Source organism: Salmo trutta, chromosome 13, assembly GCF_901001165.1.
Source record: "Salmo trutta chromosome 13, fSalTru1.1, whole genome shotgun sequence".
Classification (NCBI taxonomy): Eukaryota; Metazoa; Chordata; class Actinopteri; order Salmoniformes; family Salmonidae; genus Salmo; species Salmo trutta.
The window spans coordinates 50,057,086-50,075,934 of NC_042969.1; the positions used below are offsets into that span (position 1 = coordinate 50,057,086).

The 18,849-nt window shown below is 42.1% G+C and overlaps 1 long non-coding RNA gene across 1 annotated transcript; it reads left to right on the plus strand.

Annotated features, from left to right (window-relative positions):
- The first annotated feature begins 495 nt into the window (after window positions 1–495).
- On the plus strand, window positions 496–3,556 carry LOC115205944 (uncharacterized). The gene is made up of 3 exons (XR_003880712.1): window positions 496–941; window positions 2,617–2,837; window positions 3,240–3,556. It is a non-coding gene; the product is annotated as an uncharacterized LOC115205944 (long non-coding RNA).
- Window positions 3,557–18,849: the final 15,293 nt, after the last annotated feature.

The window sequence follows — 18,849 nt, forward strand, 5'->3', positions numbered from 1 at the left end:
TCTGGGCATTTGGATTGATAAAGATCTAACGTTTAAAAAACTTAAGGATGAGTTAGTTAAAAAGCTAAGAATTAAAGTTGTCTTCTTTTTTAGAAATAATGTTGCTTCTCCATGAACAGCAAGAAGCAAATTGTGCAGTCAACTTTCCTGCCAGTTCTTGACACCAGTTACCAGAATGCAGCAGCCACTTCTCTGATACCATTGGATGCTGTCTACCATATTTCCCTTCACTTTATTACAGGTGACAGTTTTAATACTCATCACTGCATCAGAAGGTCGGCTGGACTAAAGTCCCTTAGATCACTTCATTACTCCGTTCATGTTTACAAAGCTCTGCTCCACAAGCTTCCAACATACCTCACTTCCCTGGTGAAATTTAAAATATGAGATACCAAACCCATTCACAGGGTTGGTTAATTCTTGAGGTCCTGCTTGTCTCCACAAAGTCTGGTAAATCCACTTTTAGTTTCAACCCGCTACAGTTCTGGAATACATACAAAGCAATTTACACCTGCATTCCCTGGTGCCGATAGGGCAGTTTAAAACTGTTGCTGAATTTGTTTACTGAAGTGTGCAATTGTTTCAAATGACTGAACTTGTTGTACTGACCTGATGTAATGTATTTATAGCTGTCTTGTAGTTTTTATATTTTGTTGTTGTTGTGTTGATGGACTTTTTGTCCTCAGGGCACCATTGCAAATGAGACACTGGTCTCAATTGGACACCCCTGAATAAATCAAAATACATAATCAAACAAAAGTTGTTAGTGTTATGCCTACCTGTTTCTCTCTGTTTGTGCTTTTATTTGCAGATTGGGGCCCGGTGGAGCTGATTGGGTCGTTAAGGTGACAAGTTGCACCTGGGTTTGGGATCAACTAGGAGATAAAGGTTCCTGGTCCCCAGTCCTCACGCTCCCTCATCAAGCACCGTTTTGTGATCTGGTTGATTAATTTTTTTAAATGTTTTATTATGTGCACCCTTCAACACTTATACACATTTTACCTTCTCCATTACACCCCACGCATGCCTACTTTCACACTACATAGGTTCGTTTTCCTTTGTAGTTTGATACTTTTAGTTATTTAATTAGTATTTTTGTTACTCAACTGCCAACGTGTGGACTCCATTGTTTGACACCATCTGAGAGCCGGGCTGTGACGTTAGCGAGATGGGTACTATCAGCGCCATTCATGTACAGAATTAATAGGAGATTACCGTGACTCAACGGTCAAGGGGATGTAGTCATGACTGGATCTGGTGTGGCGGTAATGTAATCGAATACCTCAGTCACCGCAACAGCCCTACAACAACCAGAACCTCTTTAATGTAGCCCCCTTGAGCATCAAATCGGTTAGCAGATGTTATTATACACTTAACAGTACATGGTTTTGCAACGTCTTGACAGCTGCTGGAAATTATGTAGGCATTGGGCAACTCCAAAAGTAGTTCGTTTTTTTCTTTTGAACATTTATCTACAAGGCTGTAATGTACAAAATATGTTGGTTGAAAGAAAGTACATTTTCTAACAGACGACCAGTTTTGTTCAGCAGTCATCACATTATTGTATGGATGCTGCTTTTACTGTATGTACAGTATATGCTGCCAGGTTAGACAAATCATTTCCCAATCTTGATCTAATCACCGTCTGTCCACCCTCCGTCCAGGTCCCTACCATGGTGTTAGCTTTGTCTCAGGTTTACAATCCAGACATCAAGATCTGCTGTGTGCTTGGAGACAACCTGTCCATTAACCCACAGACCTAAGGCCTACAGCTGAAGCCTAGTTCATTGAACATCCTCCACTACGTTAGGTTTAATTCTCATCTCAAAGTCGAGTAAAACAGCTAAATCATCCATCTGTCTGTTGATTAGTTGTTGGTCAAGGCATGAAGACAATGCTGTACACAGGGATGCATCTGTGCATTTTTTAAATGGTCAAAATAATTAAAAGTGACATAAGACAAGGCTGAAATGACATGTTGTCCACAGACCCATTGTCCACAGTGGGAAGTGAGTGTCCTATATTCATTGCCAATGTCCTAGAGTGCTACCTGTCTATCAGGGAGAAAATATGTCCCATGATTTGCCAGTATGAATGACTCTTCATAGTGGTGTTTGCTTTACTTTGGGTGGCAGGTAGCCTCGTGGTTAGAGTGTTGGGCCAATAACCAAAAGGTTGCTGGTTCGAATCCCCGAGCTAAGGTAAAAAAAATCTGTTGTTCTGCCCCTGAATAAGGCAGTTAACCCACTGTTCCCTGGTAGGGATCATTGTAAATAAGAATTTGTTCTTAACTGACTTACCCAGTTAAATAAAAAACTATATGCTGTATTATGTCAGTTTTGTATGCACAGTTAGTTCCGTAAGCCCCAAGCGGTAAAGCGGCTCTGTTGTGTGTCAGACGACGGATAACGAGCTGTCTTTGGGTCTCTCTTCTATCACGGCCCTGTCGGAGTGTGTGCACAGGTCCCCTGGTAAGAAGGTTACCCAAAGTACACATGCTAGAAAAGAGAGTATGTGCATGCTACAGTGTGTTGGCATGAAGCTGTCTGTATATGTGTCTGTTATTCATGTTGTATGTGTGTTGATACCCTGCTGAGTGTTTTGTCTCTCTCCCAGTGCTGCGGTACAACTCCATATGCTGTAGAGGAACGACGGGTGCTGTGCTGTAACCAGACGTTGGTGGAGGCTGGGCACCAGTGCTCCCCAGGTGGCCACTTGTATCTGCCATCCCGTGACATAGTGTGTGAGTCACGCATTCATCTCAACGATCCAGGCAAACACTGCTGTGGAGGGGAGACATACAACCCTAAGGATGAAATCTGCTGCAACGGACACAAGTGAGTTGCTCTGTAGGGTGGAAACTGTAGGTAGTTGAACCTAGCCAGACAGTTTATCCCAAAGATGTGGGGTTATCACTGTCTGCAAGCACAGTTCAGAGTGCCTAAGCGCTAACGATTAGATCACTTCATCTTCAACAGAATGTATCGTGTGTGTGTGTGTGTGTGTGTGTGTGTGTGTGTGTGTGTGTGTGTGTGTGTGTACACACTATAACTGTGGAAAGTATTTTCCAACCATGAGACTGGGTGTGTATCTTTGTATGTTTATGTCTGAGACATGGATGGATGCTGATACAAAGGGTGTGTGTGTGTACAATAAATGAATGCCAGATGTTGGAGAATTCTGTGGGCGGCCACTGCTTAAGTTAAACAAAATACTGACTCCCAGACATGTTTCAACAGGGCGTCTACCGCTGCAGCCAAAGGCCTAAGGGTCTCCTCCCATTTTGTACTTCACTTCCCTATTTCCAGTCAGAGGCATTCAGACAGTTAGACTGCCAGACATCTAAGAGAGGTGGTATGTCTGCTTTGGGGTCTCTAGGAGGAGTCCAGATGCCTGTTTGGGAGGTGGTAGTTGTGTAACTTGTGCTTGACCTCGGTGTCTGACACTAGGAGGAAGCTGCTTGATTCTTGTTTGCTATTTGAGGAATGTCACTAATGTATGTTCCATGTAAATTTGAATTATTGACTGACGTCTGTTTTTTGGGAATACAGAAAAATGTACCATGTCTGAGGACACACCTGACACAGACGGGAAGGACTTTCTGAAAAACACTTGAATGTACTCATGTTTTGACTCTTTATAGTGGCTTCACACGTTGATCTAAAGTCGGTAGAAACGTGGTCGAACACAACATTAACAAACAATGCTCCAATGTTAGTCTCTAAACCTGTCAATCAAACTGTGGGTGGCGACCCATAGTACGGTTCCCGGGAAGTTGCATGCCAGTCTGAATTTATACAGATGCAATTACTCAATATTGAGGCCATTAAAACAAGCGGGAAGTCTGTGAGAATAGTGCAGTTGTGAGTGACACACTTGAATTTACTTTCAATTTGACTCTGTGGTTGAATCCAGTGGTGGTCGGTGCCATATATCTCTCTGGTCACCCCTAAAGCCAACTCCTCCTTTGGTCGTCTCTCCTTCCAGTTCTCTGCTGCCAACGACTGGAACGAACTACAAAAATCTCTGAAATTGGAAACACTTATCTCCCTCACTAGCTTTAAGCACCAGCTGTCAGAGCAGCTCACAGATCACTGCACCTGTACATAGCCCACCTATAATTTAGCCCAAACTACTACCTATTCCCCTACTGTATTTATTTATTTTATTTATTTTGCTCCTTTGCACCATATTATTTATATTTGAACTTTGAACTTTCTTCAAACTACAAATCTACCATTCCAGTGTTTTTCTTGCTATACTTTATTTACTTTGCCACCATGGCATTTTTTTGCTTTTACCTCCCTTATCTCACATCATTTGCTCACATTGTATATAGTCTTATTTTTTTTTTTCTACTGTATTATTGACTGTATGTTGTTTACTCCATGTGTAACTCTGTGTTGTTGTATGTTGTCGAACTGCTTTGCTTTATCTTGGCCAGGTCGCAATTGTAAATGAGAACTTGTTCTCAACTTGCCTACCTGGTTAAATAAAGGTGAAATAAATAAAACATTTCTATGACAACATATTGGATGACTGTCATTCATAATCCATTCACATCAGCGGAGCCTTGTCTGGCAGCGAGACAGTTCATCCAGCCTCATTTATTGCCCTTTTGAAAAACATAGCTGATATGGCTGACTTGCTTATTAAACAATTGTGGTTTCTAATGACAATTGAGATGTACAAACTATGATATATGGGGACGACGAATCGATAATTTCGATTAAGATATTAATGAGCAAGCAAGGATGGACGTAGTCAATATAACTACAGTTGTAAGAAGTTTTGGAGTCATTATAACTCATTTTTCAACCACTCCACACATTTCTTGTTAACAAACTATAGTTTTGGCAAGTCGTTTAGGACATCTACTTTGTGCATGACAAGTAATTTTTCCCCAATCTTTTTACAGACAGATTATTTCACTTACAATTCACTGTATCACAATTCCAGTGGGTCAGAAGTTAACACACACTAAGTTGACTGTGCCTTTAAACAGCTTGGAAAGTTCCAGAAAATGATGTCATGGCTTTTGATAGGCTAATTGACATCATTTGAGTCAATTGGAAGTGTACCTGTGGATGTATTTCAAGGCCTACCTTCAAACTCAGTGCCTCTTGGCTTGATATCATGGGAAAATCAAAATGAATCAGCCAAGACCTTAGAAAAAATTGTAGACCTCCAGAAATCTGGTTCATCCTTGGTTCATCCTTGGGAGCAATTTCCAAACACCTGAAGTTACTGCTATCATCTGTACAAACAATAGTACGCAAGTATAAACACCATGGGACCACGCAGCTGTCATACCGCTCAGGAAGGAGACGCGTTCTGTCACCTAGAGATGAAAGTACTTTGGTGCGAAAAGTGCAAATCAATCCCAGAACAACAGCAAAGAACCTTGTGAAGCTGCTGGAGGAAACAGTTACAAATGTATCTATATCCACAGTAAAACGAGTCCTATATCGACATATCCTATATCGACATAACCTATATCTTGGCCAGGTCGCAGCTGTAAATGAGAACTTGTTCTCAACTAGCCTACCTGATGAAATAAATAAAAAAACTGAAAGGCAGCTCAGCAAGGAAGAAGCCACTGCTCCTAAACCGCCATAAAAAAGCCAGACAACAGTTTGCAACTGCACATGGGGACAAAGATCATACTATTTGGAGAAATTGTCCTCTGGTCTGATGAAACAAAAATAGAACTGTTTGGCCAGAATTACCATCGTTATGTTTGGAGGAAAAAAGAGGAGGCTTGCAAGCCGAAGAACACCGTCCCAACTGTGAAGCACGGGGGAGGCAGCATCATGTTGTGGTGGTGCTTTGCTGCAGGAGGGACTGGTGCACTTCACAAAATAGATGGCATCATGAGGATGGAAAATGATGTGGATATATTGAAGCAACATCTCAAGACATCAGTCAGGAAGTTTAAAGCTTGGTCGCAAATCAGTCTTCCAAATGGACAATGACCCCAAGCATACTTCCAAAGTTGTGGAAAAATGGCTTAAAACCTCTTACATCTACACGTTCCGCTAGCGGAACGTCTGCTCCAATATCCAATGATGGGCGGGGCGCGAAATACAAACTCCTCTAAAATCCGAAAACTTCCACTTTTCAAACATATGACTATTTTACAGCTATTTAAAGACAAGACTCTCCTTTATCTAACCACACTGTCCGATTTCAAAAAGGCTTTACAGCGAAAGCAAAACATTAGATTATGTCAGCAGAGTACCCAGCCAGAAATAATCAGACACCCATTTTTCAAGCTAGCATATAATGTCACATAAACCCAAACCACAGCTAAATGCAGCACTAACCTTTGATGATCTTCATCAGATGACACTCCTAGGACATTATGTTATACAATACATGCATGTTTTGTTCAATCAAGTTCATATTTATATCAAAAACCAGCTTTTTACATTAGCATGTGACGTTCAGAACTAGCATTCCCACCGAACACTTCCGGTGAATTTCCTAAGATTTTCAGAGTATGATGTTGACATGATCAGTCCAATAAAAGCTAATGTACATATAATGTGATTTTAAGTTGTTTTATCTGTGGCCAATGACCTTGAGCCTTCTTGGATGGGAACTTCTAATGTAACTCTATGGCAGCACCCATGGGGCTAGAATTTTGTAGCTCTATTCTTAGACTTGGTGGTGACGTAGTGTCCCCATGAGTGACAGAACACTGAGCGTACCACTCTGCGTACGAACACTGAGCGTACCACATGGCGTACCACTCTGTATTTTCTGCTGGCTTGTCCCACCACCACAGAAAGCACTGAGCTAGGCTGAAACACCAGTATTATGGCGCTGCCTTACTCAAGAAAACAAAGGAGACCATGTTTCTATGCGGCTTTATTAACTCAATGATATATATATTTTTTTACATTGTTTGCTAAGTGATACGTGACATGTATTAATGCCAAAGTAACATGCAAAACAGGCTCTGCCCCACCTGCCCTGAATGATGGGTCACCACACAGGGACGGAGCCAGAGGTGTGTCCGGGGTGGCACTGGACACCCCTGACATCTGATTGGCCACCCCAGGTGCCACCCCAAAATGTAATTCGCTACTGGCAGTTTGACGCTGATTGACATCTCATTTCACCTCTTGCTGAAAGAAGCATTCATTTTGACGTTCGCGGGGTGTTTTTAAAATCGAGGAAGAAGGAATAAAACGTTGCAAAATACAGAAGAATAAGAACATCATACAGAAGAGAGAATATTTCCACAGCTCCACAAGCTCTTTTCACGATTGGCAAAAGCATACTTTTTGAAGTAAATTTTAAGGTTTAGGTTTCCTGAACAAATTTTATGAAAGTTGTGTTGTGTCGCTGTGTAAGTTCACGTTAGACCTTTGGCTCCATTAACAGACAGTTAATCAGGTAAGAGAGAGGATCCCAATTTAGCCTAACATTGTTTACATCTGTGCTAGTAGTACACGCATATACAGTGCAGTGTTGTAAGTTACAGTATACGAATGTTTAGCTAATGTGGGGTGACTAGTAGGCTACAGCTGTCAGTGTTCAGCAATTGGAAATCCATTAACTCTGTTCATTTTGAGTTCAAGTACAAAAATCTAACTATTGTTATTATCAATCTGTTAACGTTACTCAAAAGATGACCACAATTTGCAGATAACCTGTTTGCTATCATAAAGGTGAAAGAAATTATAGCTAGCTAAGTTACTTACTGCAGAGTAGGGCTAGCCATGATATAACTAGGCTGGTAGTTGATTTTAAGGTACAGCTATGATAATGGTAATTTGTCGTTGAGATTGGACTAAAATGTGGGTAATTGGATGCTTAGATGTAGCCATAGACTCTTATTTTTGCATAGGGTCAATGAAAAGAAAGGGAGAGATTTCAGACTTATTTTTAAAGAAGCACAAACAGGCAGATCAGCTGCAGACAGACCCAAGGCCTTGCAACACCACCGGACCCCAGAGTCAGAGTAGCCAGAGTCAGTGTGGTCAGACTTCACAAGGACCCAGTCTACCACCAACAGGTCAGAGCTCCTACCACGCAGTCAGATGCCCAGTTGAAAATTTAAATTTAGCTTTGGCTTGTAATAGATGATTTTTGTCAGATTTAAGCCTCACTTTAAAATGTTGGTTGTTGATTCATGTGTATTCTTGTTTTGATGGCTGTGGCATTTTTATTGTGGTTATACACTAACGGTTCTTGTGTTATTTTAATGTAAAAATGTAGCTAGGGATGACACAGAGACCTCTGGCTCTGAGCAAGACAGTGAGCCAGAGCTGCATCAAGCACCAGATATGCTGTTCCAAAAGGACCCAATGGTAGGCCAGGCCTATACTTTAAACTACACATTTGAGTTGGCAGCTGTTAGTATCTAATTTTGTGGATCTCTTAATTATACATTTCCATAGAGATATGACACATTTATTTAACGTGCATTTCAGACATTTCAAGATCCAGAGAAGAGGGTCCTGTACAGCCGTGTTTGAAAACATTTCCCAGAACTCAGCATGGTACTAGGAAAAGGGCTTTCAACAGAATATTATGTGTCAAGATTAGACTTATTGTTTCACATGTAGGGATTTTTCTCTATCCAATACACCTGAATCTGGCTTCACACCACAGTTAGGTATTTGTAACTGGAAAAAGGCGCTGTTTAAAGATTCTGGGTTCGAAGGCAAAGTATCATATCAATGCTATGTATGCTTGGAATCAGCATAAAAGGGCTATTGACAGCAACTCATCAATGTTAGATGTCATAAATGAGTACCGGAAAAAAGAAAGTGGAGAAAACTGTACTTTAATTAAAACAATTGCAGATGTGCTCCTATTAACTGTCACTCAAAATATAGCGCAGAGAGGTCATCAAGGCTAATTTTGACCCTCTCATAGAGAAAATGAATGCATGTGGCAATGCTAAGTACACAAGCCACCAAATCCAGAATGAAGTTCTTGAGGTGATTATAAAAAAATGAAGTTCTGGAGATGGTACAAAGTGAAATAATAAGAAAAGTAAAAGAGAACCAAAGATTTAAAGAAAAAAGAACAAATGTATTTAGTTGTGAGGTACTGTTACAACGGGGCCATCCACGAAAGCTTTTTACACTTTCAGTCAGCTGAAAGCTTAGATGCAGCAGGCCTCACAAAAAGGATAATTGATTACCTTGAAAAACATGGTCTGGACTACAGAAATAATCTTGTGGGGCAAGGCTATGACGGTACATCCGTCATGAGCGGAAAGCATTCTGGTGTCTGCACAGATTAAAAACAGTGCAAGATTTGCATTTTATGTGCACTGCAATGCACATTGTTTGAATTTGGTTCTTGTCGATGCTGTAAAATCAATGCCTGAGGCAGTTAATTTTTTTGCTCTCCTGCAGAACCTTTAACTTTGTATCTGGCTCGTACGTTCATCTCAAGTGGCTTGCAGTTCAGAAAGAGCTGTAGCCACAGCAGCAGACCAGGGAACTACAGAGACGTATGGATGTAAGGTGGGCATGCAGATACATGGCATGCTGTAATCTGAGGGACAGGCTTCCAGAAGTTGAGAGTGCTACAGGATATCACACTTGAAAATAGTTGTGATAGATCAGTGGAGGCAAGGGGCCTTCTTTCTCAGATTTACATTTCACAGGGCTTTTGGTTACCTTTGTAAAGTGCTTGGTGATGCCAAATGTCTTTCTGACATGCTCCGATCAAGCTCTCTTTACCTAGCAAGGGCTGTGTATCTAGTAGGTGCCCTTACAGACACATTACAGGACTACAGAAGTGAGGGTTACTTTGGAGAACTATGGAAAGAGATTGCCGAGCACTGCAAAATAAGTGTACAAACTGTGTGTGAAAGACAGCCTAAAACAAGCTTAAGATTTCACGACTCATTGATGAGCACTGTAGGACAGAAAAATAGTGACCAAAGTGATGAGAGCTTCCAAAGAGCTATCTTTTATCAGGTGCTTGACAGTCTCACAGCTGAGCTGCAGAGGCGTTTTTCAAAGAAGAATTGCGAGGGGTCCAGTCTCTCAACCCAAAGAGTACAACATTCTTGAACGAGGAGCCTCTGTTTGCCTTTGCTCAGACCTTTCAGTCAGATTTAGAGGACCTCAAACATGAGGTTCATCAAACCAAGCGGCTTCTTGATAGGAGAGAGGAAAGTGGAAGGGACAGACAGTCTCCCCTCCTTGACTTTGTTGTGTTTCTAGAACCTTATAAAGAGGTCTTCCTTGAGCTATTTTGACTTTGCTTCTTGCGAGAGAAGCTTCTCAGCTTTAAAACTGATTAAAACCCACCTTAGGACAACAATGGTTGTTAACAGGTTAAGTCACCTTGGAATTCTCAGTGTTGAGTCAAGGAGGGCACGCTCCCTCAACATAGATGAGTTTGTGAAACATTTAGGCAGTTCTCACCAGAACCGCAGAATTATGCTGTTTTAAATCTATCTAGGATAATTTGGCATTCTGGTCATGATTAAAACCTGCACTGTGTACTAGCTAGTACAGACATTCTAAAATGATAAATCCAAAGGGTATGTCACACAGATTTAATGGTCTTGATTAGGTCAATTCCAAAACTTTTCTTTGCTATTAGTTTAAACCTATTAGTTAAAACCTATTAAGGATCTGCCCCTTTTTTAATTTTTCACCTAAAATTACATACCCACATCTAAGGCCCTGTAAGTAAGCATTTCACAGTAAGGTCTAAAGGTCTACACCTGTTGAATTTGGCGCATCAAGACTGTAATGAATACTCAGGGAGAAAAAGGTGTAGATTCACGCGCAGAGCGCAGAAGATGTTTATTAAGCCTTCGCAGAAGGCAGGAATCATGGTCAAACACAGGTAGGCAGTCAAAAACATAACCAGAAAGAACTGAACTAAATAGGGAACTGATGAAACCAGGTTAGAAACGAACACGGGTGAAATCAATTAACAAAAATGAAAGACGGGGCTAAGTTCCAGAACACAAAGAAACAGAACAAGGTTGACTAACAAAAGAAAAGCAGAACCTTACAAAGACTGCCCAAATGTGCCTAATTTGTTTATTAATAACTTTTCAAGTTCAAAACTCTGCGCACTCAAACAATGGCATGTTATTATTTCACTTTAATAGCTACTGCAAATTGTACAGTGCAGTTAGATTAACAAGAATTTAAGCTTTCTGCCAATATCAGATATGTCTGTCCTGGGAAATGTTCTTGTTACTTACAACCTCATGCTAATTGCATTAGCCTACGTTAGCTCAACCGTCCCGTGGATGGGACACCGATCCTGTAGAGGTTTAACATGATATATATGAGCATTTCTGCTTGATACCTGGTATGTCAAATTGCAGTTTTTTTTGTAAATTTACTTTTTTGTAAATAAACTATGCAATTTATGTAGCACACAAATGTTATCTTATCTCCTTGGTGCTTGAGATTTATTTTCTGAAAATATTTTGGATGTTCAACACTTATAGACCCAGATTATTTATTCATGAAAACAGAGTGACCCAAGTCTCTCCAGTAAGTGAGTACAGTACTATGTGTGTGTGTGTGTGTGTGTGTGTGTGTGTGTGTGTGTGTGTGTGTGTGTGTGTGTGTGTGTGTGTGTGTGTGAGAGAGAGAGATTGAGCTGCAGTTCCGATGTAGAGACACTAACTATTCATAGTATGTTAAAGAATTCTAGTGAAGTAACCCTTTTGGACCACAAAATCAACCACATTGAAGAACTCCGGGTTAAGTGAATTATCACTTCTACCTCTAATCAGCAATCATAGGATTCATTCATGCTCCTTAGATGCCAGGTTAGGGTTACACTAATTTTCTGTCATGGTCTGTGGACCCCCTGAAGTAGCCTTGGCCACACCCTGGCCACCCCATGTATAATACTTTAGTTCCGCCACTGTCACCACAGCCAATATCCACCGTGAGGTTGGGAAAACCTAAACTACAAATAAAAGTGTAAAATGTAGGGCCGCCGGTCGAGAGACAAATTGGAGTAATGAAGGTGACCGACAGTCACACATTCAATACCGCCGTTATAGAATAACTATCTTCAAAGTAATGACTCGGGACGTCGGGTTTGAAATGAAAGCTTCTTTTAGTAATAATGTTGGTTCACGTTACATTTAACAACTTTAGATTCAACAAACAATAAAAGTACGTTTCTAGCGAAAAGTCAGGATAATCACTTGTCACTGGACATATCTGGCGCGATCTCTCTCTACTTGCTGTCGCAAGGCATTCTGGAACTTGCAGTCAAAAGCGTAATTCAATACTAACCAATACAACAAAATATGTATGTAGTTCTCTCAAACTCCAACACACAAATTCTAATACAATTACATATGTAAATAACTGTAAAGAAAATATCTTTAGATACAGCTCAATGAATTAACTTAAACATTAACTCTGTAACCCATTAAAGTTACAACAGCCGTGCACACACTTACCTCCATTTAGCTGATCTGGGGTGTAATCATTAGTACAAACAGTTGCAAAACTTTCAGTTCAAATGTGGAACATGAATTGTATAATTCAATATTAATTGTATCATTTAAGTTATTAGTGTGTCCTTAAATCAGTGTTTGAGCTGGCCACAGTTTTTTTCAAACAGTCTTTACAGCGTTATGTCCTCAATGTGACAGTTTATTTTTGGATGCAATCTTCAAACATTAACAGAAGTAGCAGCATAACACAATACCCATCCAAACTGGGAAATGTAGGCTACATTAGTCGTAGTGCTGAGGAAAGTGACCTAACACAAGCGGTCATATTTCATTTTTAGATAACTCTCGGCTGAGAAACCATAATGAATTAGCTAATAGCAATTACTATTTACAGTTCATCACATCACCGGTGAGCTCACCAGTGACCTACATAATTGAGAAACACTTCCTATAATTACAAAAGCATGTGGACACCCCTTCAAATTAATAGATTTGGCTATTTCAGCCATACCCTTTGCTGACAGGTGTATAAAATCGAGCACACAGCAATGCAATCTCCATAGACAAACACGCGGGCTGCGAGCCAGGCCTAATCGCCCAACATCAGTCTCCGCAGCAATGTTCCAACATCTAGTGGAAAGCCTTCATAGAAGAGCGGAGGCTGTTAATAGCAGCAAAGGGGGGTCCAACTCCTTATTACTACCCATGATTTTGGAATGAGATGTTCACATACTGAGATGTGAGATGTCCACATACTTTTGGTTATGTAGTGTATGTGTCCATTACAATCTATGCAAAAATCAGAACGCATGAATTGTCACCGGAACTTGAAAATGTGAATAAACAGTAAATACATTGTGCTCCATACGGTGTCCTACAGTAGAAATGACAACACGATATACAGAAACTATAATAATGAAATAAGGCACTTACTACGATAGGAACGCTGCTGTGCTTAATTTGAGCCCTCTCAGATTTGACCTTGTTTGTTCCGGCACCTATTTGCCCGACTCCGGTAACTCACACAGCATTATTTATACAGTTTGTTCACTGTTTGCACTGTAATTTTTTTTTTTAAAGAGATCAGAGTTAAATCAAGTTGCCTCCGAGTTATTTCTCCCTCCTCCCAGAAAAGCCATCATGGAAAAGCGTGGTCGTCCTTCTGTGCAATCATCCTAATCCTTCATCACTGATTTTAGACCTGCTCTCTTATTTGTACATATAGGTCATGGGCAGGCTGGCGAGGTAAGTAACTGATCTTGAAACAGGTCTTGGCAGTGCTAATGAAGAGATCCCTACGTAATCACATCACGTAGCCTTGGCTAGTCGTCTGACTTTGAAACTGAGGGACAGCCAAATCAAAAATGATTAAGAAAAGGCAATCAACTTTGAAGTTTGAAGTCCAAAAACCCTGAAAAAATATGATGAATTGAACCCTAAATGAGCCAGAGAATTGTCACAGCCAGATGAGAGGAGTGAGAAGCAAACTGTTCCTGATGGCGATGCCTTAGTTAGCAGTGCTGCTTAGCCACTAGTTAGTAGGCCTACTAGCGAGTCAGAATCGGCGGGAGAGGTGGACGGGGAGCGAGGGCAGTGCATCCACCGACAAAGTGCCCGGAGCAGGTGCAATTTGGACAGAGGATCAGTTCAAAGCCAAGCAAACTTATAACACCTGGCTTGTCAAGCAAAATTCAAAGCTGGGCTATATAACCTGAAAGAAGGTTGGGAGTTTGAGCCCGGAAAAGACTGGAGGGATGAAACGAGTAAAAGAGTGGATGGAATTTACAGTAACATCCGCTGCCTCCAACGTAAAAAAGAGTCCTCAGAAAAAAAGTTTTTGAACATTCCCAAACCAAGGCCTATTTAGCGGCAGCAAGCATTGTAGACGAGGCTGAAGAGGACACCTTAACACAGGTTGTAGTTAACACTCAAAATAAAAACAGACATTACAGCCAGAGTCTTCCAAACTGCTTACAAGGAGGCTAAACGCCACAGACCCACTCACGGTTTTGAGCAAGAAATTGACTGTCAGGAGTTAAATGGACTTGACATGGGGAGAATTCTCCATTCCAATGTTGCTTGCTCCAACACAGCAACATATTAAATCCAAAATGAAGCAAACTATTTGAAAAGAATAGTACAGTGCTCTCACAAAATCAGCCTAATGCTCAATGAGGCTACTAGTTTGAATAAAAAGAGTGCCTTGATTGTATACATCAGTTTCAGCTGGCAGATATGTATGTACCAGCAAACATTTTTGTTGATCTTGTGGAACTGGAGGATTTATATGCTGGGGTAATTGTCCGTAATCTGTTATCTGCATTAGTGTGTACATTTTACTGATGTCACGGATCCCCCCAGTACTGCTGCTCATTCCGTTCACCAGCTCCGAAGGTCTACGTCACCGGCCTTCTAGGTGTCACTGAACTGGATTCATTTACCACACACCTGGTTCCTATTCATTCTGGTTAGTATGTGTATATATGTGCCCTCTGTTCCCCATTGTCCTTGTCGGTTATTGTTACCATGTCCGTGGGTCCTGTGAGTACCTGAGCTGTTGTATCGGCTTCCATTCTACGTGTTATTGTGCACTTGTTTTACAGGTCTCGTCCCGTGTATTATTTAGAGGTTTACACCTCGCTCTTTTATTTGGGTGGAATAAATAAAAAACCCTATTATGTATTCCTGCGCCTGTCTCCAATCATTAGACAACGTGACAGAATAACCGACCCACTATATGGAGACAGCAGGAAGGACTGAGCTGTCGAACATTGTAGAGACAGTCCAGCATCAAGAGGACTCTCTCTCCAGACTCGGCAGAACCATGGACAGCGTGCTGGCAACCATCCTGTGTTTGGAGGGGAATGTGCAGTCCCTCCAATCTCCAGTTCCAGCACCAGCCCCCACACCACTACCTGCCTCCATCCCATCTGAGCCGGTCTGCGGATACCCCTGTCCCTCCCAGAGCATTTTGACAGCGAGCCAGTGAGATGCAAGGGATTCCTTCTGCAATTCGACCTGTACCGTGCTCACTACGCCGAGGCTGCCTCTGGGAGAGACAGGGTTGCCACCGTCATCTCGGCACTGACCGGACGGGCCATAGACTGGGGTGCCGTGGTCTGGGAAACGGGCAGACCCAAGGTCGAGTCCTACGAGCGCTTCCCCCTCTTCCGCTTAGTGTTTGAAGATCCTGTGGAGGGCCGAGGAGGGAGGGGGGAGGTGAGTGCCTACTCCAACTACGCCAGGGTGCTAGGACCGCCTCGGAGTTTGCTCTGGAGTTCTGGACCATCGCGGAGAGCCGGCTCTGGCCACCGTGGGAGGAGGTACATATGGAGTTAGCCTGCCGTGATGTAAACCTGTCACTCGACCAGCTCATCAGCATAGCAATTCATTTGGACAACCAACTGCTTTCCCAACGAAGACCGGCACGGAATCCGGAGCCCATGGCTACACCTGCACCGTGGCCAGAGTAGATGGAGGTGGGCTCTGCATTCCGGTACCTCAGAACTTCCCAGGTCACCCACCCCACATGCTCACTGTTTTTTCCGGCTCCTCCCGATTTAAAAAAATTTGACACTGGGAACATATGTACGTCCGAAGTTATTATTAATAAGGAAAACAACAATGAAGGCAATGCAGGCGCCAGCCATAAAATGTGCCAGGTGGGAAAAAGTTAGTGCAAGTTCTGTACAGATTGGAGATAGATCTGTATACTTGAGCTTGGGAAGTGCTTGGGCTCTCGTCGAGGAGAGAAGTTTGTCCGGCTCAGTAATGCCTCATACGTGAATTGTCTGCAACAGTGAAATGGGCTACGGAACACACCTCAATTCAAACTGTTAGAAAAAAATGGTTGGAAAATAATTTGAAATTGACAGGTAGAAACAGCCTATAGATAATTAGTTCGCAGCGTGCCTTGGTTTGATGGCAGCGTGGGTTAACTGTCCTATTATGTACACAATCACATTTTGGAATAAAGTGAGTGCATTCTGACATCATGCACATACAAAAACTTACACTGGGGCAACCGTAAGAGATATTTGAAACTTATGTGAAAAGGTTAAAGGATGCAGTAAACTTTTTAGGCTTTACTCAGAGCCCGTGGCAGGTCATTAGTGAAGTGCCTAGACAGCTGCCCTGTGGAATGCCTGACTCTACCTGGATTATGTTGGAGAGGCTTCCATTAAAGAACACCCTCTGTTCTGTTAGACAGGTAACTCTCGATCCACAATATAGAAGTTGATGTAAAGCCATAACGCAAGTTTTTTTCCAGCAGCAGATTATAATTGATGTCAAAGGCTGCACTGAAGTCTAACAAAACAGCTCCCACAATATTTGTATTATCAATTTATCTTAGCCAATCAGTCATTTGTAAGTGCTGTACATGTTGAATGCCCTTCTGTATAAACATGCTGAAAATGTGTTGTCAATTTGCTTACTGTGAAAAAGCATTGTATCTGGTCAAACACCATTTTTTCCCAAAATGTACTAAGGGTTGGTAACAGGCTGATTGGTCGGCTGTTTATGCCAATAAAGGGTGCTCCGATATTCTTGGGTAGCAGAATGACTTTTGCTTCCCGCCAGGCCTGAGGGCACACACTTTTTCGTTTAGGCTTAGATTGAAGATAGGGCAAATAGGAGTGCCAATATTGTCCACTATCATCCTCAGTAATTTTACATCCAAGTTGACAGACCCAGGTGGCTTGTCAATGTTGAAAGAGAACAAAAAAAATCACCTCTTCCAACCTCACTCTATGTAATCACAAATTACAATCCTTGTCTTCCATAATTTGGTCAGTTATGCATGCATGTGTAGGTTCAGAGTTTGTTGCCATGTCCTGCCTAAATTTGCTAATCTTGCGCATGAAAAAAATCATTAAAATACTTGGCAATATCAGTGGGTATTGTGATGAATGATGGAGCCATGTTTGCCTTTTTGCCCAAAAATGTATTTTAAGGTGCTCCAAAACATTTTACTATCATTCTATCAGACCTCAGGATAAGATCCAGATGCAGACAATTCAAAGTGACAAAAGTTTATTGCAAATAACAGGTCAAGGGCAGGCAGAGCTCAGTAATCCAGAGCAGAGTCAGAAAAGTACAGAACAGCAGGCAGAATGGTCAAAACCGGGAAAACAGGGACTAGAGCGAAAACAGGAGTACGGGAAAGAAATGGGGAAAACCCCAACAGGTAATAATATAGGTAACATTTCATATACAGTAGAAACCACAAACACATATGAAAGGGGAGAGACTATTTACCAACCTAAGTTGCAGAGGTGCAGTCATCATTTTACAGCCACATTCTACCACTGTCTTATCAGTGTCCACTTTATAAACACAAACGGTGGGAGCGGTTGACACAATCGACTGTGGATCAATTTCCTTTTTCAACAGCCTGCATATTTACGACCAGTATGTGCTCATTTCGTAGTGTGACAGATTATGCTTGTAGGCAAAGACATTAGTACCATGTTCAACATAGTTTTACACATTAACTTTTATGTTTGATGATGAAATACAATCACACACAACCCTGAAATTCTTTGACCTCTGACACTAACAATTGCCACTACACGGCTGATTGGAATAGTGTGATTTCGGAGATTAAGTTTCAAAATCTTATCCAAATGACCTGACATAATAAAAGAGATCATGTCTGAAATTAGATTTCTCTCACAGATTAAGCTCTCGCCGTTTCCCTCATACAGGTTTTGGGATGATGACCCAATCCACCACAGATGGGATAGTCTTCCTGGTAATCTACGGCCTGCTGGGTTGCTCTGCCACCATCCTCTTCTTCAAACTCTTCCTGGATAGGGTCGTCACTATGTTGGGCTTCCTCATGCGATGGTGCCACCGGAGGAGAACGCACATCAGGCTAGGGGGCAACAGCAACCAACCCGAGGGGGGAGGAGAGGAAAGAGACATGGAGGGTGGGAAAGAGGGGTGGAGGCCCTTTGTGTATTCTGTCACTCTCATACTGTTTGCTGCTGCCCTGGTGTTGGCGTGTGGTGCTTCCACTCTCTACTCAGCCATGGAGGGCTGGAGCTGCATCAAGTCCCTGTACTTCTGCTTCGTGGCCTTCAGTACGGTGGGCTTTAGGGACCTGGTGAGCAGCCAGGAAGAGTCTTACGGAGGAGCCCCCAGTGGAACCTACCTGCCTCATCATGCTCCTGGGGGTATGCTGTACCTACTCCCTCTTCAATGCCCTCTCTGTCATCATCAAACAGGGGCTGAACCGGATCCTAAGTCAGCTGATCAGTCTACGTAGCTGCCTGTGCCACGGGAGACTTCTACGATGCCCACTGTTGCCCATGTACTTGCCAAACACGGTGGGTAAATGCTTGTGTGCTGGTGCCACAGTGGAAACCCTATGCCACAGGAACATGGACTTGAGCACCACCAAAGCCAGAGAAATGGGGCAA